Genomic DNA, 23,965 nt, shown 5'->3' with positions numbered 1-23,965 from the left:
GATAAATAGTTTGGACAAGAAGAGAATAGAAACTTTCGAAATGTGGTGCTACAGAAGAATGCTGAAGATTAGATGGGTAGATCACGTAACTAATGAGGAGGTATTGAATAGGATTGGGGAGGAGTTTGTGGTACAACTTGACTAGAAGAAGGGATCGGATGGTAGGACATGTTCTGAGGCATCAAGGGATCACCAATTTAGTATTAGAGGGCAACGTGGAGAGTGAAAATCGTAGAGGGATTCCAAGAGATGAATACACTAAGCAGATTCAGAAGGATGTAGGTTGCAGTAAGTACTGGGAGATGAAGCTTGCACAGAATAGAGTAGCATGGAGAGCTGCACGAAACCAGTCTCAGGACTGAAGACCACAACAACAACAGTAGTTCACTTTATTATAACTAGAACAAGCTGAAGTTCTTAACTTTGTAACAATGCATTCCTGCAGCAATGTGATGTGTATTTGTTAATGTCACTGAACGCTAACAATCACGAGATACTGTAGAAGAGAGTCTCTTCTCTGAACGTACAGTTGACTAGAACTTTGCTGCATTCAGCTGCCGAGAATTCTTCCGGGTTGTGTGGCCGCGATCCATGCAACTCTTCTATCCCTGACGTTTCGTCCAAAGCTACGTTAGACATCTTCGGAGGTGCTCCTGGTTGTGATGAGTCTTGCCGACTGAAGGAGCACCTCCGAAGATGTCCAACGTAGCTTTGGACGAAACGTCAGGGATAGAAGAGTTGCATGGATAGCGGCCACACAACCCGGAAGAATTCTCGGCTGCTGAAACATCCGGTTCTGAAAGCCTTCTTTGCCGCATTGTTCTGTCTAATACAAGTATCGGACCGCTGGCTCTGCAGTGAGACGGCGCGGTGGTGCAGAGTGGGGCTGAGGATGGTGTACGACTTGACTCACAATGGTAAGGAGAGGTGGACTACAGGGTGGTGCGCCAACTGTCGTTGTAGGCAAGCTGGACAGCAGCAGAAATCATTGGCAAACAAGCAAATAGATTTACGTAAATTGTTTCTCAAAGCGTACCAAGACTAATTACAAATAATGCAGAAAGAATTAGTCCAGCTCATCCAATAGCTACCAGCATGAGGCTGACTGTGCTAAGCACCAACAATTTTCTGCCTCCGGGAGCAGGTGGGGAGAGTGGATGCCGCCCGCCGTCCCGAATAACGGCCAGCAGAGGGTGTTCGTGGGACCGAAGCCGCTGGAGGCTCGGGCGCACCCTCATGTAACGGCTTTAAATTGTGTAACATTGAATGCAACCCTTAAGCACATTTGGTTTCACAAACCTCCGAAGGAGGGCATTTCCGAAAATACTTCCTTTATTTTTAACCTCCATTTTGAAACTCGAGATAGGAACATCAACATTGTAGGAAAAGACAGATTGCTACGTACCGTGGAGAACACACGTAAAGTTACAGACAGGCACAGGTGCTGGAGTTAGGAATCACGTGTACGTCAGGTGTGCTTTCCTAGTGTGTGTGAATGGTTTGTCTCTCTCTTTCACCAATGAAGGTTGTGGTGGAAGGCTGTATGGAAGTGTCTTTTAATTGTACCTGCCTCCCACTTCACGAACCTTTACGGTAGGCAGCAATCTGTCTCTTCTTACTTCCTTTATCTTCGTTTTCGTTATTGTTTCGTTTATTTTCGTGACTCTTTAGTTACTGTGCTCGCAAGATACCTTCATTTTTAGCACCCATAACATTAAATTGTTAGCCTCCTGTAACTTATACAGTGCTTCACTTTTGTGGAAACACTTCTCGCAGTCCACGGAATGCTTGGCTGCATCACGAATAGCGCTGGATGCAGCCTTAATGTGTTACCGTGGCAGAATTACTGTTCTTTGTTGCTATTGCGCGGGTCTCTGTGGCCGAGCGGTTCTAGGCGCTTCGACCCGGAACCGCGCTACCGCTACGGTCGCAGGTTCGAATCCTGGATCGGGCATGGATGTGTGTGATCTCCGTAGGTTAGTTAGGTTTAAGTGATTCTAAGTTCTAGGGTACTGATGACCTCAGAAGTTAAGTCCCATAGTGCTGAGAACGATCATCAGTGGCGTGTTATCTGGCGACGCAAGCGCGATTGCCGACTGCTTTGCTGAGCACTATGCTCGAGCCTCCGCGCCAGAGAATTATCCCGCAGCGTTTCGCACCCTCAAGTGGCGGTTGGAAAGGAAGCCCTCTCGTTCACTACATGCCATAGTGAACCCCATAACACCCCATTTACGGAGTGGTACGTCCTCAGCCTCCTTGCACATTGCCCCGACACAGCTCCTGGGCCAGATCGGATCCACACTCAGACGATTAAACATCTTTCGTCCGACTACAAGCGACGTCTCCTCGTCTTCTTCAACCGAATCTGGTGCGATGCCGTCTTTCCACCGCAATGGCGAGGGAGCACCATTATTCCGGTGCTCAAACCCAGTAAAAACCCACTCGATGTTGATAGTTATCGGCCCATCAGCCTCACCAACGTTATTTGCAAGCTGTTACAACGTAGGGTAAGTCCGCGGTTGTGTTGGGTCCTGGGGGCACGTGGCCTACTGGCTCCATACCAGGGAGGTTTCCGCCAGGGTCGCTCTACCATTGATAACCTAGTTTCCCTCGAGTCTGCCACCCGAACAGCCATTTCCAGATGCCAATGCCTTGTCGCCGTCTTTATTGATTTACGAGAAGCTTACGACACGACTTGGCGACATCATATCTTTGCCACATTGTATGAATGGCGTCTCTGGGGCCCGCTCCCGATTTTTATCCAGTATTACCTGTCGCTTCGTACTTTCGTGTCCAAGTTGTTGCCTCCCATAGTTCTCCCCCCCCCCCTTCCCCTACCCATATCCAGGAGAATGGAGTCCCGCAGAGTGTTGAGTGTATCTCTCTTTTTATTGGCCATTAACGGTCTAGCAGCAGCTGTCGGGCCGTCGGGTCTCACCTTCTCTGTATGCAGAAGACTTCTGCGTTTCGTACTGTTGCTCCAGTGCTGTTGTTGGTGAGCGGCGCCTCCAGGTAGCCATCCACAAGACGCAGTCATGGGCTCTAGTCCACGGCTTCCAGTTTTCAGCCGCGAAGTCGTGTGTCATGCACTTCTGTCGACGTCGTGCGGTTATCCGGAACCAGAACTTTACCTTAATGAGGAGCCGATCCCTGTAGTGGAGACACATCGATTCTTAGGACTGGTTTTCGACGACCGTTCGTCGTGGCTTCCTCATCTTAGCCAGCTGAAGCGGAAGTGTTGGCATCACTTCACTGCCCTCCGCTGCCTGAGCAAACGGACTGGGGTGCAGATCGCTCTACGCTGCTGCAGCTCTACAGGGCCCTTGTTCAATCCCGCCTTGACTATGGGAGTCTGCTTTATGGTTCGGCGGCTCCCTCAGCATTGCGTTTACTCGATCCAGTGCACTACTGCGGCGTTCGACTGGCAACAGGAGCTTTTAGGACGAGTGCGACGACCAGCATCCTGGTGGAGGCCAGAGACCCTCCATTGCAGGGTAGGCGTGCACGACTGCACGCCTGTTACACATTCACAGTTCTTCTGAGCATCCGAATTACCATCCCATCCACGGCGCTTCATCTCCCGCATCGGAGGCCCAGGTCAGGGCTTAAGATTGCGGTTCGCGTCCGATCTCTTCTGTATGGAGTCCTTCCCTTCACCACCTATACTAGAGGTCCATTCACGTACACCTTCCTGGTGTGCACATAGGTCGAAGCTTCGCCTGGACCTTTCACATGGTCCTAAGGACTCAGTTAACCGCGATGCTCCCCGCTGTCACTTCCTCTCGATTCTTGATGTGTACCGAGACCATGAAGTGGTTTACGCCGACGGCTCGATGGCTAATAGTAATTTAGGCTTTGCGTATGTTCATGGAGGACATATTGAACAGCACTCCTTGCCAGATGGCTGCAGTGTTTTCACAGCAGAGCTGGCGGCCGTGTCTCGTGCTCATGAGCACGTCTGCCCATGCCCTGGCGAGTCGTTTCTTCTGTGAACTGACTCCTTGAGCAGCCTACAAGCTAACGACCAGTGTGCTACCCCCACCATGTTTTGGTAGCGACCATCCAGGAGTCCATCTATGCCCTGGAGCAGTCCAGACGTTTTTCGGTGATTGTGCAGTCCTTTGGCGACGTCGGAATCCCATGCAACGAACTTGCTGACAGCGTGGCCTAATAGGATACACGGAAACCGCTTCTGGAAATCGGCATCCCTGTAACTGACCTGCGATCGTCATTACGCCGCAAGGTTTTCAGCATAGTCTCAATACGCACAACAAAGTGCGTGCCCTTAAGGAGACTACGAATGTGTGGAAGACCTCCATGCGGGCCCCTCGCAGGGACTCTTCGGTTGCCAGCCGGTTTCGCATTGGCTAACATCGGTCGCGGAGGTTCCGGATCGAAGCGCCTAGAACCGCTCGGCCACAGAGACCGGCGTAATAGCAAGAAAGAACAGTAATTCTGCCACGGTAACACATTGAGGCTGCAGTGACACCGAGGTGGCTCACCGCGACGGTCGTCCACCCCTTGCTGGACTGCCCACTTTTAGCCGCTCTACGGCGGACTTTGATCCTTCCCAGCACGCTATCCTCGGTGTTGGGCGACAATGCCTCAACAACGGATGTAGTTTTACGTTTCATTCTTGAGGTTTTTTTTATCGTACTATCTAAGGGTGGGCGTTTAGTCTTCTCCCTGAGGTCGCCACCCTCCTTCCATTTTAACTCGGTCGCTCTTTCTTTGCGTTTCTCTTTGTAGTCGTCTTTTCCCTACGTGTTTTCATCTCGCCATGCCCTTTTTGGGTGGACATTTTAATGTGTTGCAGAGTGGCTCGCTCATCCTCTTTTATTATTGTGATCAGATCTTATGCTCTATGGTTTTAATACCTTCTTCTAAGTTTACTTGTGGTGTTTGTTTTCCATCGGCCGCGGTGGCCGAGCGGTTCTGGACGCTTCAGTCAGGAACTGCGCTGCTTTTACGGTCGCAGGTTCGAATCCTGCCTCGGGTATGGATGTGTGTGATGTCCTTAGGTTAGTTAGGTTTAAGTAGTGCTAAGTGTAGGGGACTGATGACCTCAGATGTTAAGTCGTATAGTGCTTAGAGCCATTTGTATGTTTTCCCCGTTTTTGGTTCCTTCCGTCCGTTTTTCTTTTTAGATGTGGTGTTGGGTGTTTTTGCACCTTGAGCATTGCTTGCGCCAGGAAAAGGGGACTGATGACCCTGTTGTTTGGTCCCTTTATACCCGAAACCAACCAGCGAAGCAACAAACAAATGCCGGGATAGTTCGTTGGAAAGGGCACGGCCGACGTCCTTTGCAAATCCGATGGGACCGATGACCTCGCTGTTTCGTCACCTCCCCGAAATCAACCAACCAACCAACCAACCAAAAGTTGCGCTTCTATTCGCACGTTGCACATCTCCGCAACCGTTGCTGTTCATGCCTCTCATCTATGGCACCTGAGGCACCACAATTTCCTCGGCGCCAGTTTTGGATATCCGTCATTTTACCACGCACGGTATACTTAAACCACGGCGGAAGTTTCCAACCTTGGCCCCAAAGTGAACGATCGTGCCCTTTTGGACGTCAGACAAAACACTCCATTTCCTCATAAGGGCGACGACTGCTCTGTTTCCCGCGTTCTCCCAACACGCTTTACATGCCCCCCACTGCTGGTGCTGCCACCTGCCGTGTGAGTCGTCATATGACGTCGTCGACGAACGTAGGTGACGGTCACGTTAATGACACAGGACTGCGTATGAATATGTCCGAGAGAACAGACACCACAGGCATAAATAATCGTCAGCACGGGTGATTTTTATGTGGCTAGTGAGTTCGCGTCAAAGTTGCTGCAGAAGAGAGACTTGCACATTTTGATGTATCGCTTTCAGATTTTGAAAGTCGATAAAAAACGAAGCGAGGGAAGTTAACGTTTTGTTATTTTGTCCAGTATTTGTCTTGTATTTCTATGAAACACGTATGATGCTGTTACTTTACTTTCTTTTCTTTGTCTTGAGCGAAACGGAGGAGTTGGTCGTCGTCTTGCTTTCTGTAACTATTCGCAAAGAACGCGCCTGCTAAAAGCTGCTCATGTATTGCCATATTTCTTGATCGACTTTAATAAAATGTGATGCGACGTAAGAACACGGTTAAAGATCGAGAGTTGCGCACCAATGGACCACAACAAACAGTGATGGGAAAGTAGTACTACGCCCTAGAACAGCATTAAGCAGGAACTGAATTGTCACTAGTGTGTAGAATTTTGATTTCTGTAAATGCACTTCGCGCATCCTTCTTCGCTTGAAATTCTATGCAGACGACTAAGAAAGTGCTCCCAAGAATACGTGCAGCAGTAGGAACGTAACTTCCGGGAAGCCGGCGCAGAACGAGAGCTGCACCTGCGCCATACTGGAAAACTTAAGATCACTACTCATCGTCCAGTTCTGCGAACGACACACACACACACACACACACACACACACACACACACACACACACACACATGCGCGCGCGCTCGTCTGGGCACGTCATGTCCGTTTTAAAACCGTCCTGTTTGGTCCATTGCCAGTGGCTTTACTCGGTGCATCGTTTTAAGCAAGTGATTGTAGTGCAATGCCGGCCGAAGTGGCCGTGCGGTTCTAGGCGCTGCAGTCTGGAACCGCGAGACCGCTACGGTTGCAGGTTCGAATCCTGCCTCGGTCATGGATGTCTGTGATGTCCTTAGGTTAATTAGGTTTAACTTGTTCTAAGTTCTAGGGGACTGATGACCCCAGAAGTTGAGTCCCATAGTGCTCAGAGCCACTTTTTGTAGTGCAATGTGTTTATATAAGACAGCTGTCTTTCCTTTCACCACAGATATTTTTATTGAAGCACTTCTCCTTACGCACTTGGGCCATATCTTTGAAGGGCTGACAGTAACGAAGATACGGATTAGAAAAAGAATTATGTTTATGAACGGTAGGAACATTCACGAGTACAAACAGTATAAGCACGAACTGAACGAATAGGGCGAGCAGTGTCCAATAAGAAAACAGTCTTGTTCGTTAGATGAGATTGTAGAATACTCGACTGAAACCACTTCTGATATCAACGTAATTGATAAACATTAGTGCTCTCGTCGACGTTTCATACATTCCAAAGGCTTAAACTACATGTGACAATGAATTACACAGGGTAAATTAATCTAATTCTAAAGCCACTAAAGGGACTCACATAATGGTGTACCACATAAAGGCCGTCGAGCCTATGTGTAGTCACAAATTGTGCAATGAAACAGGTACAATCACAATCAAATAATAATTACAGTATCAGCTGATGGCGCCCATGAATTCGCCCCATTATTGTAAACATAATAATTTCGCTAATACGAAAATCATCACACAATACAGAAGCAATTAAGAGTTGTGCATTAACCTAGAGTAGCAAGCATAGTGTATAGACATACTAAAATCGTGTTCTACAGTTTTGCCGGCCGTGGTGGCCGTGCGGTTCTAGGCGCTTCAGTGCGGAACCGCAGGACCGCTACTGTCGCAGGTTCGAATCCTGCCTCGGGCATGGATGTATGTGATGTCCTTAGGTTAGTTAGGTTTAAGTAGTTCTAAGTTATAGGGGACTGATGACCTGAGATGTTAAGTCCCATAGTGCTCAGAGCCATTTGAACCATTTCTACCGTTTTATTTTGCAAACAAAATTTTATTCTTGTTGGACGCTGCTCACGTTCTTCTTTCAGTTCGCCCTTACGATTAACAAGAAGTGTGACGATCTACTTTTGTATCGATTCGTTATCATTGTTTGTTTAAACTTGTATTACGGAAAAAAGTATAGATACGAATCACAATAATACTTTTATTCAAGTTGTAGGCAGTCCTTTGAATATGGCCAGTGGTCGAAACGCATAAGGTGAATTGGTTCGATAAATATTGTTCGCCGTCAAGAGAAGACAACATAAGCACATAAGTTGAATCACGAGCTCTGTATTGCACGTCGCTTTTATGCAATGTGTGACTGCCGTTTTGCACGATGAGGACATGCTTTTTTGGCAGGATGCTAGAAACTATTTGCTGAAGAGTTTTTTTTTTTCTGGAGCTGATCAGTGCATTCCTGACAGACGGCTTTGTAGGTCGAATGATAATGTTTGTAATCTGGTGGCATTAACACACTCCTTTCTCATCGCTAACTCCTCCGCTATCTTTCACAACTGACACCGCTACATGTGGTTTGCTCTTACTATTGTGTTTCTGCCGAGTCGCATGTTGCACATGATCAACCGTCTGAACATGACACGAACATATTTTCAGCCATATGCCTCTTCAGCCAGTGTCGCGTGAGCTTATCTCCTGTGTCTAAGCGTTGCTTCATTGCATTGGGCAACGAATCTTTCACAATCACTGCGTTGGCCTGGTTACGAAAGACGTATTAGCAGTTACAAATTATGGAGAACTATCAGTTATTTAATGGAATGACGAAAATCAAAATTTGTGCCGGGCCGAACTTGAACCCGCTTACCACGAGTGCTCGTCTTCCCATCAGGCTATCCGAGCACGACTCGCGGCGAGATGTAGACTTTACTCGTTCGTGCATTACGTGCGTTCCCGTGGACGGGAGACGTTGTAACTGAAAGTCGCCTGCCTGATGTCGGCGGATAGATACGCTGTTGCAGTGCCTGTGTTGTTCAGAGGTACGATGCAGCGTTCCTCCGGACATGCATGCATGCATGCATGTTCAGAGGGACAGGCTCTGTGGGGGCACTACAGCCGCTGTTAAAGTCATGAAATGTGTTCAACGTTGCTAATACGGACAAGCATCAGCTGTATTCCCTGTGTGGCAATATAAATGGTGAATCTACATGTTGTAGACACGTGGTAGACGGCATATGGGAGTTTTGAGACGTACTGGGATAGCATAATGAAAGGGCGATCGCTCGCGATAGCGGAAATGCGGGTTAGAGTCCCGATCGGTCACAAATTTTCTTCGTAGTCATTCCGTTCTACAGCTGATGGTTTTCTATATTCGCAGCTGGGAATGCATTTCATTTCTCTCTGTAGTCGGCGCAGTGCCTATACGTTAATGTCCGAAGGAGTATTGCATCGTACTTCGGAACAACACAGGTGCTGCAATATCGTATAAATCTGATTCTGTTTAGTGTACTGTACGGTGCAAGGAGTTTGTCGGTACCTCTCTTCATATCATTTCCCTTCATATCGTTGCATTTGCCGAACTTCGCAGTAGTGCGTTTATTATTATTGCTATTATTATCATCATCAACATTTTCATAGTTAAGTTCTACCCTTGAAGTTTATAAAGGCGTGATCGATCTGTTACATTATTCGGCTTCAGAAACTAAATTACATTAACCACGTTTATTAATAGCAGAAATTCAATTTTAGTGCGGCATTTGCAGTTAGCATCAGATAAAAGGATTAGGTGCACCAGCTGTAGGAAGGTAATAATGTATTAGAGGGTTTAATTTCGCAAAACTGGTCTTGCCAGCTTGCAGGTGAGTCGGATCGATTGTGCCCGTCAGTTTGACGACTGTCAGTCTGCTGCACTGGCCAACTTGAGTGTGGTTTTTAGGCGGTTTCCCACGCTCACTTCCAATTCTGTCCCAGAAAATATTGCATCGAAACAGTGAAAATACGATAACAAACACCGCAAAGTTCACAAGATTCCCTAGCAGAAGGCGCGCACGACTTCGTCCCCTTCGGTTACTTTGATGCCTGTGGTGTCAGCAAGAGCATCCGCCGACGCAGTTGAAATGAAAATTTGACAGATCACGGACACGGTAGACGCCGCCCTTTCGTGCGACAAGCTATTCCGTTGGAATAGAGAGAGATCTGTGGATAAATTGATGGCACAAGTAACGACTTAACACGACGCTCTTAGATTGAAGGTAAAAGAATAATTGGACCATTGTGTTGAGAATTATCTCAGCGCTGCCTCGCTGGGTGTCAGCTGTGAATTGAGAACAAACCGAACGTAAGCAGATGGACATTGACGGTAGCGCAACTGCCGCGCGGGATTAGCCGAGCGGTCTGGGGCGCTGCAGTCATCGACTGTGCGGCTGATCCCGGCGGAGGTTCGAGACCTCCCTCGGGCATTGGTGGGTGTGTTTGTCCTTAGGATAATTTAGGTTACGTAGTGTGTAGGCTTAGGGACTGATGACCTTAGCAGTTAAGTCCCATAAGATTTTACACACGTTTGAACACTTTTTTTTTTTTTTTTTTTTTTTTTTTTTTTTTTTTTTTTTTTTTTTTTTTTTTGGATACGCAATTGTGATTTCGGTTAGCAGGCGACGATCGGTCTGCAGGTGGCGGCCACCAGGTGTTTACAGCTGTGGTTCAGCTCTGCGACGTTGGATCTGCCACTGAAAGTCTTCTCACACGCCCGCGGCCAGAGCTGTGGACGACCTCTCGCTAGATATTCAAGAGATCTACAAAAGTTTGCTCTCTGCTACCCCTATTATCGTGTTTCCCCAGTTCAGATCCACCGTGTCGTCAATCCAACTCCCCCCCCCCCCCCCCCCATTACACACACACCTCGTGTACTGTCGTAAATGCTATCAGGTAGTTTTGATTGGTGTATCCACTGGATTATTACCAGTGGGCTTCCAGGCCAACGTAGTCGTGGATCGTCCAGTCCATACTGAAACTGGACCATCATTCCTGTTCTCCAGAGTGTCATTGGCTGGAGAAACCTGGCTTCTCCAGGGGGCTCCTCTTCTCGAACGGAAGCAGTACACCGTTTTTAGAGGCACCGAGCTGTCTGAAACTCTCGGCATGACAGAATATAATATGAATACCGTGCAAGATTGCGGTTCTAAGACTGAGAAAATGCCCGAACTGTCTTGAACAGTGCACGTGGTGTAGAGACGGGATCGGAACACGGTGGAGGGAGGGGTGGTAGGGGGAGCAACAGGTTCTGGTCGCAGGCAGGGTTAATTAGGCCGCATTCAGCGCGAGAAGCGCCGCACAATGCGGCGCCCGCGGCTGATCTCGGGCCGGGCGGAGCAGCTCGCCGTGGCCGCAGTTAAACTCCTCCGGAACACTGCGCGCCGTCTCTGCGGCCGCAGTGAGGGAACTGCTATGTCCGTAGTGGGTCAAACGGCGTACTAGCCACGTGCTGTACAGTGACTTTGTCATTGTCTGTGTTCTAATAGTGTAAACTGACGTCCACTCAGCGTTACTAGTTAATGACTGATTCACATACGTACTGATCGCAAATAAATTTTTATCATTCGTAAATTTACATTAAGAAACTGCGAAACGAGCAACTATTAACATTCGGAGTCAATTTTTAGCGAGCGGTCCACTCTAAGCCGCAGGTAATTTGTTTTTTGTGCACTGCTGGCCATTAAGATTGCTACACCAAGAAGAAATGCACATGATAAACAGGTATTCATTGGACAGATATATTATACGAGAACTGACATGTGATTACATTTTCACGCAATTTGGGTGCATAGATCCTGAGAAATTAGTACCCGGAACAACCACCTCTGGCCGTAATAACGGTCTTGATACGCCTGGGCACTGAGTCAAACAGAGCTTGGATGGCCTGTACAGTTCAGCAAGATAGTGACTGGAGTATTGTGACGAGCCAGATGCTCGGCTACCATTGACCAGACGTTTTCAATTTGTAAGAGATATGCAGAATTTGCTGGCCAGGGCAGCAGTCGAACATTTCCTGTATCCAGAAAGGCCCGTACAGGAGCTGCAACATGCGGTCGTGCATTATCCTACTGAAATGAAGGGTTTCTCGCAGGGATCGAATGAAGGGTAGAGCCATGGGTCGTAAAACATCTGAAATGTAACGTCCACTGTTCAAAGTGCGGTCAATGCGAACAAGAGGTGACCGAGACGTGTAACCAATGCCACCCCATACCATCACGCCAGGTGATACGCCAGTAGGGCGATGACGAATACTCGCTTCCAACGTGCGTTCACCGCTATGTCGCCAAACACGGATGCGACCATCATGATGCTGTAAACTGAACCTGGATTCATCCGAAAAAATGACGTTTTGCCATTCGTGCACCCAGGTTCGTCGTCGAGTACACCCTCGCAGGCGCTCCTGTCTGTGATGCAGCGTCAAGGGTAACCGCAGCCATGCTCTCAGAGTGCTAGTCTATGCTGCTGCAAACGTCGTCGAACTGTTCGTGCAGATGGTCGTTGTCTTACAAACGTCCCCATCTACTGACTCAGGGATCGAAACGTGGCTGTACGATCCGTTACAGCAATGCGGATTAGATGCCTGTCATCTCGACTGCTAGTGATACCAGGCCGTTGGGATCCAGCGCGGCGTTCCGTATTACCCTCTTGAACCGATTCCATATTCTGCTAACAGTCATTGGATCTCCACCAACGCGAGCAGCAATGTCGCGATACGATAAACCGCAATCGCGATGGGCTACAGTCCGACCTTTATCATAGTCGGAAACGTGATGGTACGCATTTCTCCTCCTTACACGAGGTATGACAACAACGTTTCACCAGGCAACGCCGATCAACTACTGTTTGAGTATGAGACATCGGTTGGAAACTTTCCTCATGTCAGCACGTTGCAGATGTCGCCACCGGCGGCAACCTTGTATGACTGCTCTGAAGAGCTAATCATTTGCATATTACAGCATCTTCTTCCTGTCCGTTAAATTTCGCGTCTGTAGAAGGTCATCTTCGTGGTGTAGCAATTTTAATGCCCAGTAGTGTATTTCAGTCGTACTCGTTTTCGGTTTTTGCCAACATCAGGTCTGTCGGACTGAAACAGTATTTACTTTTACAAAATGAGGTACAGTAAGTGCGCCAGCCAGAGACGGTAGGCGATGATGTACTACGCACCGTTATACAAATACATAACAGGCACTAAGTCCAGGGAGCGACTGGTTGTGTACAGCTTCCACAGAAGTTAGATTGTAGTTTAACAGTCGGCGGTCATGAAAGGCAAGTTGTGGTTGAGAAGGGAGCAAAACGGGCTTGTAACCTATCTACATCCATACTGTGCAAACCAGTGTGAAGTTCATGGCAGAGAGTGTGTCCCTTTGTACCAGTTACTAGGGTTTGTCAGCGTCCCATTCGAGTATGGAATCCGGAAAGAATGAGTGTTTAAATACCTCCTTGAGTAATTTGATCGTCTCCTCACAATCCCTATGTAAGCTACATGACTGGGGTTGTAGCATATTCCACCCTAGCTTCGAGAGTTCCCAGTTCGGTTCTTTGAACACTCTACACTGCAGGTTAAACAGTCCTGTGACACTCTACTGCAGGTTAAACAATCCTGTAATTTTTGGTGCTGCCGTCGTGTATGTACGTCCAGTATCCCGCGTCAGTCCTACCTGGTACGGGTACCACATATCTAGGGAATATTGATCGTGAGCAATCTCCTTTGTAGACTTCGTAGCATTCTACCAATACACCGAAGTTTGTTTACATGCTTCACCCAACACTGAGCCTACACCATCGTTCCATTTCATGTCCCTACAAAGTGTCAAAAGCTACGTTATTTACTTCGTATGTTGAGGAGGCAACAAAGGAAACCGAAGAGAAATTTGGGAAAGGAGTCGAAGTTCAGGGAGAAGAAATAAAAATTTTGAGGTTTTTCGGCGATATTCTAATTCTGTCAGGGGCAGTAAAAGAATGAAAAGTAGTTGATCGGAACGAATAGTGTCTTGAATACAAATTGTATGCTGAACAACAACAAAAGTAAAACAAAGGAAATCGAACGCAGCCGAATATAATCAGACGAGCCTCAGGGAATTGAACCAGGAAACGAGATACTGAAACTAGTACTTGAATTTCACTACTTGGGCAGCAAAATAACTGATGTGCGTAGTAGAAGTGTAGAAAAGTTAGATCGGTAATATAAAGAGAAACGTGTCTGAAAATCAGAAATTTGTTAACATCAAATATGAATTTCAGCTTGCGGAGTTCCTCTTGTGTGGAATTTGTCTGGAGACTGCCCTTGTACAGGAGTGGTAAATTGGCAATAAACGGTTCAGACAAGAAGGATGTAGAAGATTTTGAAATGTGGGTGCAACAGAAGAATGCCTAAAAGTATGTGTGTGGATCGTATAGTAATGAGGGTGTACTGAATCGAGTTATGAGCGAGACCAAGACTGGATCAGTGATCAGTTTAAAAGGAATGCGTGTTGCAGTAGCTGTCAGGCAGAGAGCACTGCGCAAGGGCAGACTAGGCGGAAGCAGCGCATCAGTTGAGTCTTCTCACTGAAGACGACGACAACAAGAACGGAGGCGACCAACACCACCAACATATTTCTGCGCTTCTCTGTTTGTGTACATATGACGATATGAAATGCTAACTATAAAAAATAAATTGCTTGTTCATCTGCACTGTTACCAAAGAGTGGCTGCCTCTTCCCAGACTCGGTCTGGTTCTGATAACTGGGAGACGAGTCAGTGCTTTTGCCTGTATCTGTCACATGGCTTCACCTGTACTTATAGCTCAGCAACTGGCTCGAAGTTCGCTTGTGCTTGTCACTACAAGTAATGTACATACGTATGCTGTATTTATCACGCAACTTCAAAACCTTGAACTCGTGGTAGTCAAAGAAAGGAGAAAAGAATTTAAACACATGGCAACGTGGAGTTACTCTGTTCATCTGTACCAGTTGGCCAGTTTCCCGTCCTTGACCTGTCACAACGAGAACGACGTCATTGTCACTGCCTCTACGAGCATCGCGAAACTTTCCGTGCTGTTTATCTCTTGGCACGAGAAAATCTTATGAGTAACGGAAAACTCGCTACAGTTGCCGTGTGAAACTTTATTTGCCACACTACCGGTTTCTGCCTTCATAGTAAGCCATTTTCCAGTGGTTCTGGAAAATTTCGCTGCAGAGAAGCAACGTCCAAATGATAAACCAGCTGATTTTAGAATTTGGACGTTGGTTCTCTACAGCCTAATTTTTCAGAACCACTCGAAAATTGCCTACTATGAAGGTCAAAACCGGTAGTGGACTAAACATACTTTTCCACGACAACTGTATCGAGTTTCCATTATTTGAACAGTTACCTAATCAGCACATGGGGAAACTGTATGGTTACTGTGCAGAATACTTCTTCCTGTTTCCACAGTGGTAACCTTATCACAAGCACTGCCTTCTGTTTGTGACGTTTAGGAATTCGTTAACATTCATGCAGTTCCGTCGAAATAAATAAATTATTCATTACTTCATGCACATAGTCGTGTTAATCGCCCATGACTATATCAAGACGACCTAAGAGTTTTTTTCTCTAAAGTTTTACATCATTTGACAACACAGACTTGCAAACCTCTCCATGTGCTCCGAAATGTGCACTAAGCGCACGAAGACAGACCGCATGTGCTTATGAAGAATTCGTCTTGTGCTTATCTGCCACACGCTAGCCATTTATTCCCTTACTTGGACCCAAAGTCTTCCGTCTTAGGCATTTTTTTAGGGTGTCCTTTACGTTTCGAAAAGTAATTAAACGAGACAAGTTAACCTTATTTTATGAGAAATCTGATGGCATCGTAGCCCGTCCCGGACGTAAATGTAAACATTAACTCGACGCAGCATGTTTGAAAGCATCCTGTCGGTCAGTCACTATGTACCTACCAATGTCTGCTTCCATCGCAACGGTAGTCAACGATTTTTTTGCGTAAAGCTTTCCTTCGCAGTTCCCCGTACTTGTTCGAATCGAATCACGACCGTAATTCCGATACGTCTCTATTCTAGGCCTCATGCGAAGTATCATTCGAAGAAGCCAAGGTTTTTGGGAAACAGGACTCAGTACCTCCAGGTTAACAGTTAAATTACCGTCAGTACTTTTGTCGGCAACGCTGTGCTAAACAAAACAAAAAAACAGTTTTTCACAGTTCATTTAATTTCATGCATGACATTACAATCGCACGGAGCGCCCAAGCCAGCGGTAGCTACTTTGAATCTTGATGAAGGCAGACACAGTTTCATCTTTAGTGTTAGAACACACACACACACACACACGCACAGAGAGAGAGAGAGAGAGAGAGAGAGAGAGAGAGAGAGAGATACATCTTTGGTGCTGGGCCCATGTGAAATACGAGCGACTCAAGCAGTGGAGCCGATAAGGGGAAGGCGCACTGTTTTTAATAGATTTCATTTTCCTTAATTACTTTAAGCTTTCACGCATCTATACTGCTTGAAGCCCAGAAAATTTAAAAAACGTTAGATTTTTATGACATGTACATACTATTTTCGTTTTGCAGCTAACCTTGGTTGTGCAAGTATGATCGCTGTCAACGGTAAATTTATAAAGTTAGTCATTTTTAATTACACGTAACACTCAGAATAAAAACATTTTTCCACGATGTCAGTGGTCAGGCATAGCGTTAGATTACGAATAAAGTAGAGTTTTTTAACTTTTTTCTTCTGCCAGTGTTAACCTCTCATTTCTTAGCCGCAAATTACGTAGAGATTTCGCATCGGTAGTCGATACGCTTCAGCCGTTCTGTATCAACGGGTTAAACTTGTGTGCGATAGAATTCGACCCTTCAGTTAATTACCACGTCTTCGCTGTGTTGCTTCAGCCATTTCTTACTGCCAATAATTTGTGGCAAATTGCTGTTCATCTTCTCTTGCAGCACATACTGATCCCGCATGAAGGCTGTTGTGGTTGGCGAGAGAGCCAACCCGTATAACTAAAGGAGGCCGATATGCACGCGTCTCAGTTCACGCAGGCTGGCGTGAGGTCTGGAACATGACAAGGGGATTAGAATTTAGAATTGAGAAAAACGGACGTAGCTGGTGGAATACTTAACTTTAATCCATTAATGGAGAACGTCGCTCTTTATGGTACATGATTCACAATATCAATAGTACGGATACTGGCGCCTTGCTAGGTCGTAGCAAATAACGTAGCTGAAGGCTACGCTAACTATCGTCTCGGCAAATGAGAGCGTAATTTGTCAGTGAACCATCGCTAGCAAAGTCGGCTGTACAACTGGGGCGAGTGCTAGGAAGTCTCTCTAGACCTGCCGTGTGGCGGCGCTCGGTCTGCAATCATTGATAGTGGCGACACGCGGGTCAGGCGTATACTAACCGGACCGCGGCCGATTTAAAGGCTACCACCTAGCAAGTGTGGTGTCTGACGGTGACACCACAAAGACCCTATTCGTGATACCTGTTATACCTGTTTTTGTACATCTCGGCAGCACAGCAAACTTCACTCGCGGTTTCATCCGGTCCTGGTGGCAGCTTTCTCATAGTAATTTTTCGGAATTGATCGCTTGAGAGTTTACTTGTATTGAAAACCGTGTTTGTCAGAAAGTTCTTTCTGTCCTTTGCGGCATTGTATATAATTCCACGTGTTGTCGTTATACACTTCCACAGTTCCCCTAACACGTTGTTTCTACTTCTCTCCGGGGTCCCGGGTTCGATTCCCGGCGGGGTCAGGGATTTTCACCTGCCTCGAGATGACTGGGTGTTAATGTTGTCCTCATCATTTCATCATCATCGAATGTGACAAGATTGGACTGAGCAAAGGTTGGGAGTTTGTACGAGCGCTGATAACCGCGCAGTTGAGCGCTCCACAAACCCATCATCATCATCATCATCATCATCATCATCATCATCATCATCATCATCTACTCCTCTCTGACTTCCCGCTCCCTTCCTGCCCTCCCTCTCAACCCACTTCAAATCTCCTACTTTTGTGAACAATCTTCCTCATTGTGTAGAATTCCCAACAATATATGCATTTGAATGCGATAATTGTAGGTTGCAGGGGCATACTTCTGTACACGTTCTCATATTCTGTAGAATTAACAAGCAGCGTCATCTGTAAAAGCCTATGACGATTTAACTTTATACAAGGGCAGCTCTGTTCGCCATCGTCGAGTTTAGGAAGACTGTATCTGCTTGTACGAGGGAAGACAAGCGGTCTTACACACAGCCAACGGTGTTCCGTGCAGGGAGTATCTCTGTCTGAAGCCACATCCCCAGAGTTGCCTTTATGCGAATTCCTGGCCGTGTGGGGAAAGATGAGGACGCAGTTGGTCACACTCTGGCTGGGTGTACCGTAGCTGACAGCGTGTTAGTAGCACCTGGGGCACGTCTCTGCCGGTGTACAACCCGTAGACGCCAGGCGACGCACAGCCAGGGAAAAGCAGGAAATTGCCCCTTCTGTGGTTGTGTGCCACAGTGCTCTAGACACGGGTCAGACAACGGAACCCACTCCATTATCTCGGATGTACTAAGCTGCACACACGTAGAGGAATTCTCCGCTAACCGCGCTTGAGGCCGTAGAGTGACATCGTACAAGACCTAGAGCCCGGAGGGGGGTAAATGAGCAGAGGGACGATCCGCGAATTTGGTGAACTACGAGAAGCTTCACACCTTCTTGTCTGCAGGAAGGTGAAAGCATCCTATGTGGGCGAGCTGTAAAAAGCTGATGAACAAGCTATGGAAGGTGCAGAATTTTGTGTCTTGGACCTTGCTAACAACTGCAATTAATTACTTTGTGATGTGGTGTGCTGGACATTTTATTGCTATTATTTTTATTATATCATCATCATCATCATCATCATCATCATCATCGTCGATAGTAATAACGTTAACGTCTTAAAATAATAAGTTATAGCTAAATCCAAAAATGGAAACTCCAGTTGAAATATCATCAATGTTATGAAAAGGATAGATTGCTACTCACCGTAGAGATGACACGTTTGGTCACAGACAGGCACAACGAAAAGACTGTTACACATTTAGCTTTCGGCCAAAGCCTCCTTCAGTAAAGAAAACACGCACACACATTGATACCTCACGCACACATGACCGCCATCCCCGGCAACTCGGACCGGAATGGTGGTAAGTTTCTGCTGATGTAAACAACGCGAATGATGGAGTTTTGATTCCTCAAGGGCATTATTATTTGAGACAAGATGTGTACACATTTCTATTTCCACGTGGCTCTTACCTTATCTGCCAGATACTTCTATTTGGTCTTCTCGTTTGCAAGTGGTTTACAAGTAACGGGTGTGGATACAGTGATGGCTGTGGGGTAGGTGACTTGCTCATTTACCACTGTTACTTCAGATCGTTTGCAACGGATTGTTTTATCGATTATTGTGCTGCGATTCAAGCAGTTTTCTGAATTTTGCCGCAACAGTGGAATGATCATGTAAGTAGTTTAGAGGAAAATCTTACATTAACTGACGGTGCTGTACTAACCTTTCGGGGGGTGGGGTATTCATGTCTCTTCAAGTATTCTGTTGGTGGCAGGGATTAATATCCAGATGAAATTTGTGATGTGATCTCCTTTCGATCCCCACACTTCTTGGAGCTATCAATAGCCCTTGCTCTGTAAGCTTGTACTTCCGGTAGTTCTTCGTCGCAGTCAGCTCATCTCGTATAGCTGTCAAAAATCCCTCAATTTATGCGTACAAACCTGCATGCGTCAGCCAGGCATACGCACTTCAAAATAGACATTATCATAGCTAAGGGTGTTCTCATCCTTCCCGTGTATTTCTTTTCTAAGCCAGCCTATTACCTTGATACACTATGTGATCAAATGTATCCGGACACCTGGCTGAAAATGACTTAAAAGTTTGTGGCGCCATCCATCCGTTATGCTGGAATTCAGTGTGGTGTTGGCCCACTCTTAACCTAGATGGCAGCTTCCACTCTCGCAGGCATACGTTCAGTCATGTGCTGGAAGGTGTTTTGGGGAATGGCAGCCCATTCTTCACAGAGTGCTGTTCTGAGGAGAGGTATCGACGTCGTTCGGTGAGGCCTGGCACGAAGTTAGCTATCCAAAACATCCCAAATTCGTTCTATGTGATTGAGGTCAGGACTCAGTGCAAGCCAGTCCATTACTGCGCCACAGGCCGTGAATTATGAACAGGAGCTCGACCCTGTTGAAAGATACAACCGCCATCCCCGAATTGCTCTTCAACGATGGGAAGCAAGAAAGTGCTTAAAACATCAATGTTAGCCTGTGCTGTGATAGTGCCACGCAAAACCTCCTTGGAAAAACACCACCACACCATAACACCACCGCCTCCGAATTTTACTGTTGGCACTACACGCGCTGCCAGATAACGTTCACGGCGATTACGCCATACCCACACCCTGCCATCAGATCGCCACACTGTGTACCGTGATTCGTCACTGTACACAACGTTTTTCCACTGTTCAATCGTCCAATGTTTACGCTCCTTACACTAGCGAGGCGCTGTTTGGCATTTGCCGAGTTGATTTGTGGCTCATGAGCAGCCTCTCGACCATGAATGAAATCCAAGTTTTCTCAGCTCCCGCGTAACTGTGATAGTACTTGCAGTGGATCCTGATGCAGTTTGGGATTCTTGTGTGATGGTCTGGATAGATTTCTGCCTGTTACACATTACGACCCTCTTCAACTAGCGGCGGTCTCTGTCAGTTAACAGACGAGGTTGTTCTGTACGCTTTTGTGCACTACATGCCCCCTTCACGTTTCCACTTCACTATCATATCGGAAACTGTGGACCTAGGGATGTTTAGGAGTGTGTAAATGTCCTGTACAGACATATGACACAAGTCACGCCCAATCACCTGACCACGTCCGAAGTCCCTTAGTTCTGCAGTGCGCCCTATTCTGCTCTCTCACGATGTCTAATGACTACTGAGGTCGCTGATACGGAGTACCTGGCAGTAGGTGGCAGCACAATTAAGCTAGTATGAAAAACGTTTGCTTTTGAGGGTTTCTGGATAGTTTTGATCACAAAGTGTATCAGTCATTCCTGTCTAAGACCTTAGGACTGTTCCGGGTGTTTGTGTAAGACGAACAGCTGTGTCATTATGTCTGTGGCTGATTTGCATTATGGTTGATGAGGTGCTGTTACGAAAATACATTTTTCCATTTATTATTACTGTTATTGTATTTTTGTTCCAACAATCCGAGCTTACGTTCTGTTGCTAATAGCCCAGGCCGTTAGACCATAACCTTACTGCACTCCTCGATCCGAACGTATCTTCTCTGCGCAATCATTTAAAACTTCTCCGCCGAACAGACTTGTCGCCGACTAACCTCTGACATGGGTGTTCTCATCAGTGATTATCATCTTTCAGACACACCATGAATACGTGAAGGAGTGTTCCAGACTACTGTAAGACTATGACGAAGTCGTGCCAGTCTTTTGTTGAGTACGGCATATTACGCTGCGATTCTCGCGCTTGAAAATAAATACAGCCATAGTTACGCCTACGTGAATCTCAGTAATAGCCCGCTTGTGCATCGGTGAAATCAATAAACGAATAAAATGGAACAGCTTATATGATATTACATGTAGTACAGTCAGAAAATGTAGTGTCAGGAGACGTGTTTCAGTCCACATACCTTTAACAGATTTCATTTCACGATTCCCGTCTTCTGTTTTTGTCTATCAGAGTATCGTAAATTTTCTGTTGAATATTTTCAGGCATTTACAGCATCACGGTTCACAAAGATTCTAAACGTGTTAGTATGGCTGCTAATCTGTATTCTGTTCGAGTTTTGTGTTTCACCGTCTAAACAAAAGAGGAGGAGCATAAAACACGGTGTGCTGTTGCGGCGCCGCTGTACGTGTCCTTTTTGTACGATGTGGCTATTGACATTCTGCTGTTGTAGGAAGGGACAATAGGCTCCATCATCGACAGCGCAACAGGACAATTCCGACAGCATTGTTCGGCGTGGTATTCGCAAAACACGTGCCTCTAGGTCCGTGCCAATAGCACGAGGCAGGGCCACTACAGTGTGTGTTACCCGAAGTTGCTGAATGATGCTGGCGATTATGTCATGCCATTAATCTATGTGCGGCTAACTATATATGCTAGATGTTCAGAATTTTCGTATTACTTTTTTAATGAGCTTTTCTTACCGGAATGTTACATCTGATCGCAGTGATTTGGAGAAATAGTGTATTTTGTACTTAGTTGTGTATGTATACTTTCCATTGGGCCGAAATTGCAATTCATAACACCACGCAGCTGACGGACATGTTTAAGCGTAACACATGCTGTCCAGAAATGTATACAAATTCGTAAACCGGTGGTTATAATTAAACCTTCCCTAGTTAACACGTTATAACAAGGAAACTAATTACCGTACAGTACCAAACTTGGTAGCATTAATACCCAGGAGATGCGGAAGAGAAATAATACAGAATCAATTCAAGTGAAACACTTTTAATGTGCTGCTGCGGTACATAGTACCATTACATACCGGTGCCGTTACCGCTACAAAAGGGGCTCAACATGACGCCCATCAGTGTCCAGAAGAGGCTGAAAGCGCAGGATTACATTCTGCACAGCATAACGAAGCACGTCCTAGGTATGCTGGCTACCGTTCGTGATATGCTGCTCTTCAGATCAGCGCATGTGTGAATGTTCTCCTGGTAAACCCTGTCCTGCAGGTAGCCCCACAACCAGAATCACAGGGGGTGAGATCAGGTGATCGTTTCCGCCAAGCATTTGGAAACAATCGGTTGACAATTCGATCCTTTCCAAATGAGTTTCGGAGAAGCAAGTGAAATTCACGAGTGATGTGCGGTGGAGCCACATCCTGCATGAAACTGTTGAGTTCAATGCGTCTCTCTCCTGCACGTCGCGGTAACGATGGCCAGTCACACTGCACGTCTTTGGTACTTGAGCGCCAACCTGTTCAAAAAAGAATGGGCCGATGACGAACGTTGCCGTGAAGCCACACCATACGGTGACTCCTTTACCATACAAACGAACTTTTGCACAGTGACTCATCAATTCTGTGTGTTCACCTGGCCCGTCAGAGAAAAACGAGTTTCACCTGTCCGTAGGATGCTCCAGGACTAACCCTCGTCAACTTCAATCCTTGCGAGAAACTGGAGAGCGAAGTCAACACGTCGTGATGCCTCCTGTGGTGCTAGCTGCTACGGGATATGGATCTTGTAGCCGGCCGCGGTGGTCTCGCGGTTCTAGGCGCTCAGTCCGGAACCGCGAGACTGCTACGGTCGCAGGTTCGAATCCTGCCTCGGGCATGGATGTGTGTGATGTCCTTAGGTTAGTTAGGTTTAAGTAGTTATAAGTTCTAGGGAACTGATGACCACAGATGCTAAGTCCCATAGTGCTTAGAGCCATTTGAACCATTTTTTGGATCTTGTAAGGATAAGATCTGAGAATGGTTCGAAGCACCATCCGTGTAGTGGACAACGGGATGTTCAGCTGTCGCGACAAAACACATGCACTGCCTGGCGATCGGGAATTGGGCGCAGCGTTGTCTGGCATGACAACAGCGATTTCATCAACCACCTGTGGTGCAACCGGTCATTGGCCTCTTCAGGCAGCGACGCCCAGTTCTCCCGCTGATTCGAACTTCATCTTGCTCCGCACAGCAGGTCGAGGAAGAGGACCCTTCCGTAATCCTTTCAGGCGGCCATACTCTCGGAAGTGCAGCTGCAGTATTAGTGTTTTTTTTATAAAAGAGTTTGGGAAATAACGCCCTGTTTCTTCTGTCCAAGCTCACGTTGATACGTCAACAAATGCACTGCCATTGCTCAGGTGTGCGAGTGTGCGCATCACGATGACCGGTTACCTCACCTGGTGGCCATAGCTGGAACTAGACGATGGCGCTGTGAGACGTGGAAATCATGCACCCCATACGCTGGACATAACCGCTACTAAATTTGGTACTCGTACGGCAATTAGTTTCCGTGTTATAACGTGTTAAATAGGGAAAGTTTAATTGTAACCACCCGATATTTTCCATCGTAACATTGTCTCAACTTCAGCATTTGCGCGGCCCATGTGCCCGCCTCGAAGATTGTTTTAAGCTGAAGTATAGTATTCTCTCTTCAGTTTGCTCCAACTTCTCCTATCCGTTCGATATCAGCAAGAGAGATGCCTTCTAAATCCCAATTCAGGACTTGATTAGAGCTAAGCGGTCTACAAAATTTCTGTTAAAAATTCTGTTACTATGTTAGAGAGACGCGCTATAGTTTCTACTCTTGTATTCCGGTTATGCGAACTCGCTGCTCTGAATT

At 46.6% G+C, this 23,965-nt stretch overlaps 1 protein-coding gene across 3 annotated transcripts in view; it reads left to right on the top strand.

Annotated features, from left to right (window-relative positions):
* Window positions 1-23,965, top strand: part of LOC126329352 (phosphofurin acidic cluster sorting protein 2) — a 668,535-nt gene that overhangs the window by 274,846 nt on the left and 369,724 nt on the right. The window lies entirely within an intron of this gene.

The sequence above is a fragment of the Schistocerca gregaria genome, chromosome 1 (genome assembly GCF_023897955.1).
Source record: "Schistocerca gregaria isolate iqSchGreg1 chromosome 1, iqSchGreg1.2, whole genome shotgun sequence".
Classification (NCBI taxonomy): Eukaryota; Metazoa; Arthropoda; class Insecta; order Orthoptera; family Acrididae; genus Schistocerca; species Schistocerca gregaria.
The sequence above is the reverse complement of the archived record's forward strand: the minus strand, read 5'-3'. Positions and strand labels throughout refer to the sequence as shown.